Source organism: Amblyomma americanum, chromosome 2, assembly GCF_052857255.1.
Source record: "Amblyomma americanum isolate KBUSLIRL-KWMA chromosome 2, ASM5285725v1, whole genome shotgun sequence".
Classification (NCBI taxonomy): Eukaryota; Metazoa; Arthropoda; class Arachnida; order Ixodida; family Ixodidae; genus Amblyomma; species Amblyomma americanum.
In genome coordinates, this window is record NC_135498.1 from 223,363,700 (window position 1) to 223,369,609 (window position 5,910).

Genomic DNA, 5,910 nt, shown 5'->3' on the forward strand with positions numbered 1-5,910 from the left:
GCATTCCTTGTGTGTGCTGCGAGGTTCCGCGTTCCACGGCGCGGCGTAGACGGAGACCCAGATGACAGCGGCATCATCAATTACCCAGCCATGCACTTTGAGTGACGACCGGAACGAAGGGGTTTGAGCCCAACCGGACCCAACCGGACCCGCCGCCGCCGCCGCGGGGAAACAGGCTTTATCCTCCCCAATTGGCGTGGCGGTTTCAGGGGCGGCCCTCCCGGGCACATTCCAGGACAAGGGAACTGTCAGCGATCCAGAGCGCGCCGTACCACAGCCGACGCTATGCGCTACCGCGAAGACAACATTCTTTCCCTCGACTCAACACGTGAGGGGGGGCGAGACCACGATGCGGTGGTATGTTTGTGCGCCCAAGTGAAAGCCCTAGCCCCCCCTCCTTCCCCTTACGACGTGGGCTATCGCCGGGAAGGCACCCACAGCTTCCCGCCGTGCCTCGTGAACAAAAGCGAATTCCCAGAAGGGCCGTGACGGACGCCTGTCATGGCGGACGGGCAGTGCTCGCCAGGAATGCGGAAAGACAGGCGCTAGTGAACAAAAGCACATTCCCAGGATGGCCGTGACGGACACCTGTCATGGCGGACAGGCAAGACTCGCCAGGAATGTGGGAAGACAGGGGCGACCCTTGGTCTGGTTTCCCGGAGCAACAGACGAACCAATTCATGCTTATTAGCTGTGTCCCGCCGTCGGTAGCGCGGCAGCATCGTGGGCCCTTTCGCCCCCTCCTCTGTTGTTGACGAGCGACGCGGACCGATGGTGGGAGGCGGTATGCATGCCTGAGGCAAGGATTAGCTCCGAAGAGAGAGCCTGTGTATACTCTCACTTGAGAGAGAGTGGTGGCGTTTTTGTTGTTTATTTAGTTTGTATTGTTAACAGACTCTGGGTTCGAGGCTAAGCCCAACCCAAGGGGTTGTCCCCATCTCGCATGTTATTTTTGATTGGAGAATTGATGCTTTGGGCGGGCCACTGGAAATGACCGTCCTTAGTCCTTTGTTAATCAAGTGCTTAAAAGCACATGTAAACGGATGCAGTCCAGTCCAGTCTTAGCTGAGGACGACATCGTTCGCCAAGAGGGCCTTCAGCGCCGAAGCCCGACGGCGTGCAGCTTCTGCCAGCAACCGCTCGAGCCCAACTCCGGAGCCACTCCATCGCCCCCATGAAGTCGTCGGCACGTAAGCTCGGACGCCCCAGCCTCTGATGTATAACCTTAATCATGTGTAATTATTGAATATACCTGTTTGTTTAAACTGAGCCATACGGTGTCTCTTTGCCTCTCCGTCCCGTGTGGACCTGCGCATTATGGGGGTCATCACAAAGTTATGTCTTTCAGATAAAGAGGGCGGCTTTGTAGTGCTCGATTCCGGTAGCTACAACACAAGAGCATTAGAAGCCATCAACAAAAATTTCCGCAAGGTCGAGAAGAAAGAACTGAAGCAAGCTAAAAGAAGAGTCAAGGTGCTTCTTGAACAGAATAGTATGAGCCGTTTGTATTCCAAGGTAGGATCTACCAAGATTTGCACCTTGTCAGTGTTTTTCAACGCAAAAACACACAAAATCGGTACCCCCTTCCGCGCCATCGTTTCAGAAGCAGACACGTGGCAGAAGCTGGTGTCAGAGCACTTGTTCAAGCAACTTTCCCTGTTGAGGGTAGAAGATCCTTTTAGAATTTGGAAGTCTGAAGAAGTAACGTCTGAGATAAAAGGGTTCAAAACGACCGAAATGTACGGGTTCTCGATTGACATCGAAGAAATGTATTATTCAATTCCGCACAAGAAACTGATGACCATACTTAGAGAAACCATTCAAGAGCAGGGAGTTATTTCATTTCAAAACTCGGCCGGAGTGTCGGTGGAAGGGTTCCTAGAGCTGCTGCGCGCTTATCTTGGCTCTACGAACGTCGTTCATGGGGATTCCTTGTTCGTCCAAAAAAGAGGCGTCAGCATCGGCTCTAAGGTAGCACCACTACTCAGTGTCTTGTACCTGGCCGCATGCGACAAGAGAATACAAGAATCTGTGAAAGAAAATAGCGTCACACGGATTTTTCGTTATGTTGGTGATTTCTTGGTTCTGTGCAGAACAGAGGATTCAACAGACTTTGAGCGACTCAAGGATAGCGTACTGGAGACCTTTCGCAAAACCTGCCCAGAGTTGAAATTCACCCACGAGCTTCCAGCCAAGGATTCGCTGCAATTCCTGGACTTACGCCTTGAATTCCAACCCGGACACGTATGTTGGAGGTACGAGCCTAGGGCGAAGAAACAGTTTCTCCCTTTTTCATCAAGCCATTCAAAGACCGTGAAAAGGGCAATATCGAGTGCCGCGCTCTTTTCAGCTCTGAAGAAATCGTGTGAGCATCATCGTCATCATCATCATCATCAGCCCTACTACACCCACTGCAGGGCAAAGGCCTCTCCCATGTCTCTCCAATTAACCCTATCCTTTGCCAGCTGCATCCACCCTTTGCCTGCAAACTTCTTAATCTCATCCGCCCATCTAACCTTCTGCCGCCCCCTGCTACGCTTACTTTCTCTTGGAACCCACTCCGTTACCCTTAAAGACCAGCGGTTATCTTGCCTTCGCATTACATGCCCTGCCCAAGCCCATTTCTTTCTCTTGATTTCGACTAGGATGTCATTAACCCGTGTTTGTTCCCTCACCCACTCTGCCCGCTTCCGATCTCTTAACGTTACACCTATCATTTTTCTTTCCATGGCTCGCTGCGTTGTCCTTAACTTAAGCTGAACTCTTTTCGTTAGCCTCCACGTTCGTGCCCCGTACGTGAGTACCGGTAAGATTATGCTGTTGTACACTTTCCTCTTGAGGGAAATTGGTAAACTGCCACTCATGATCTGCGAGAATTTGCCATATGCGCTCCACCCCATTCTTATCCTTCTAGTTATCTCCCTCTCATGATCCGGATCAGCTGTCACTACCTGCCCTAAGTAGACGTATTCCGGCACAATTTCTAGGCTCTCGCTGCCAATTGTGAACTGTTGTTCCCTTGCTAGGCTGTTGAACATTACTTTGGTTTTCTGCATGTTAATTTTTAGACCCATCGATCTGCTCTGCCTGTCTAACTCGTTGATCATGATTTGCAGTTCACCTCCTGAGTGACTCAGCAAGGCAATGTCATCAGCAAATCTCAGATTATTTAGGTATTCTCCATTTATTCTTATTCCCAACTGTTCCCAATTCAGGCCTCGAAATACCTCCTGTAAACATGCGGTGAACAGCATTGGCGAGATCGTGTCTCCTTGCCTGACGCCTTCCTTATTGGAATTTTATTGCTGACTTTATGGAGGACTATAGTAGCTGTGCAGTTGCTATATATATCTTCCAGTATTTTGACATAAGGCTCTTCTACCCCCTGATTACGCAATGCCTGTATGACTGCTGAGGTTTCCACTGAGTCGAATGCTTTCTCGTAATCAATGAAAGCTATATATAGAGGTTGGTTATATTCTGCGCATTTCTCTATCACCTGATTGATGGTGTGAATATGATATATTGTAGAATATCCTTTACGAAAGCCTGCCTGATCATTTGGTTGATTAAAGTCTAACGTTGCCCTGACTCTATTAGCGATTACCTTAGTAAATACTTTGTAGGCAACGGATAGTAAGCTGATCGGCCTGTAATTTTTCAAGTCCTTGGCGTCTCCCTTCTTATGAATTAAGATAATGTTTGCATTCTTCCAAGCTTCTGGTACAGTCGAGGTCATAAGGCATTGCGTATACAGGGTGGCTAGTTTTTCAAGCACGATGTCCCCTCCATCCTTCAACAGATCTGCTGTTACCTGATCCTCCCCAGCTGCTTTTCCCCTTTTCATTGCTTCTAAGGCTTTCTTTACTTCATCTTTCGTTACTGGCGGGATGACGCATTGCTGTGCACTGCTGTCTTTCTCTTTAGCGTTCTGATTACATTGGCTACTGTACAGGTCTGTGTAGAACTCTTCGGCTACGTTAACTATCTTATCCATATTGCTAATGACATTGCCCTGCTTGTCTCTTAATGCATACATCTGGTTTTTACCTATGCCTAGTTTCCTCTTCACTGTTTTTAGGCTACCTCCGTTCTTTAGAGCATGCTCGATTCTCTCCATATTAAACTTTCTTATGTCGGCTACCTTGCGCTTATTTATTAACTTTGATAGCTCCGTTAGTTCTATTCTATCGGTAGTGTTAGATGCCTTCATGTTTTGGCGCTTCTTAATCAGATCTTTCGTCACCTGAGATAGCTTCCCGGTATCTTTTTTTCGAAATGTCCTACCGCCTACTTCTACTGCGCACTCCGTAATTATTGATGTCAGGTTATCGTGCATTGAATGAACATCAAGATCATCTTCCTCAGTTAAAGCCGAGTATCTGTTTTGCAGCGCTATCCTAAACTCCTGTGCTTTCCCTCTTACGGCTAACTCGTTAATGGTCTTCTTCTTCGCTAGCTTCTTCCGTTCCCTCTTCAAGTCTAGGCTAATTCTAGACCTTACCATTCTATGGTCGCTGCAACGCACCCTTCCGAGGACGGCCACATTCTGAATGATGCCAGGTTTAGCGCATAGTATGAAGTCTATTTCATTTTTAATCTCACCATTGGGGCTCTTCCAGGTCCACTTCCTGTTTTCTCGTTTGCGGAAGAAGGTATTCATGATCCGTAAATTATTTCTATCCGCGAATTCGACTAATAACTCTACCCTGCTATTTCTAGAGCCTATCCCATAGTCACCTACCGCGTGGTCGTCAGCCTGCTTCTTGCCCACCTTCGCATTGAAGTCGCCCATCAGTACACTGTACTGCGATTTTACTCTATTCATTGCTGATTCTACGTCCTCATAGAAGCTTTCAACGGTCTGGTCATCATGGCTGGATGTGGGTGCGTAGGCCTGCACCACTTTCAGCTTGTACCTCCTATTCAGCCTAATTACTATAGCTGCTACCCTCTCGTTAATACTGTAGAACTCCTCTACGTTGCCAGCTATACCCTTATTAATGAGGAAACCCACACCTAGTTCTCGTCTACCCTCTAACCCGCGATAGCACAGTATGTGTCCGTCCTTTAGTACTGTATACGCCTCACCTGTCCTCCTAACTTCGCTAAGCCCTATCACATCCCATTTAATTCCCGCTAGTTCCTCGAACAGCACTGCTAGGCTAGCCTCACTAGCTAAAGTTCTAGCGTTAAACGTTGCCAGGTTCAGATTCCAATGGCGGCCTGTCCGGAGCCAGATTTTCTTAGCACCCTCCGCTACGTCACAGGTCTGACCGCCGCCGTGGTCAGTTGCTCTGCAGCCGCTGGGGACTGAGGGCCGAGGGTTAATTGGTTTGATCATAGAAGGTTGTGGCCAAGTACTACACCAGGGTGGCCAAATCCTGTTCTGGTGAGAGACAGTGGGCTCGGCAGCAGCGCATCGGAAACGATGTTCAGGAGCCATTTTTGCTTCATTCTTCAGGTGCTGGTGGGCCTGTTTCAAGTGCAGCCACCTGTCTTCTGCTTGCCTGGACTGTCTGCCGTCATCGCCGATATCAACAACGACCTACTGGCACGTGCTGATGTGACAAGCGTCAACAGAATCATCGAACCGGCAGCCAGGATTTCTGCGCATGCCCCGACGTCTGGGACGGCAGAGCACGTGGTTCACCAAGCCTTTAAAAGGAGCCCTGCATCTGCGTTCATCTTCAGTGGGCTCGGCAGCAGCGCATCGGAAACGATGTTCAGGAGCCATTTTTGCTTCATTCTTCAGGTGCTGGTGGGCCTGTTTCAAGTGCAGCCACCTGTCTTCTGCTTGCCTGGACTGTCTGCCGTCATCGCCGATATCAACAACGACCTACTGGCACGTGCTGATGTGACAAGCGTCAACAGAATCATCGAACCGGCAGCCAGGATTTCTGCGCATGC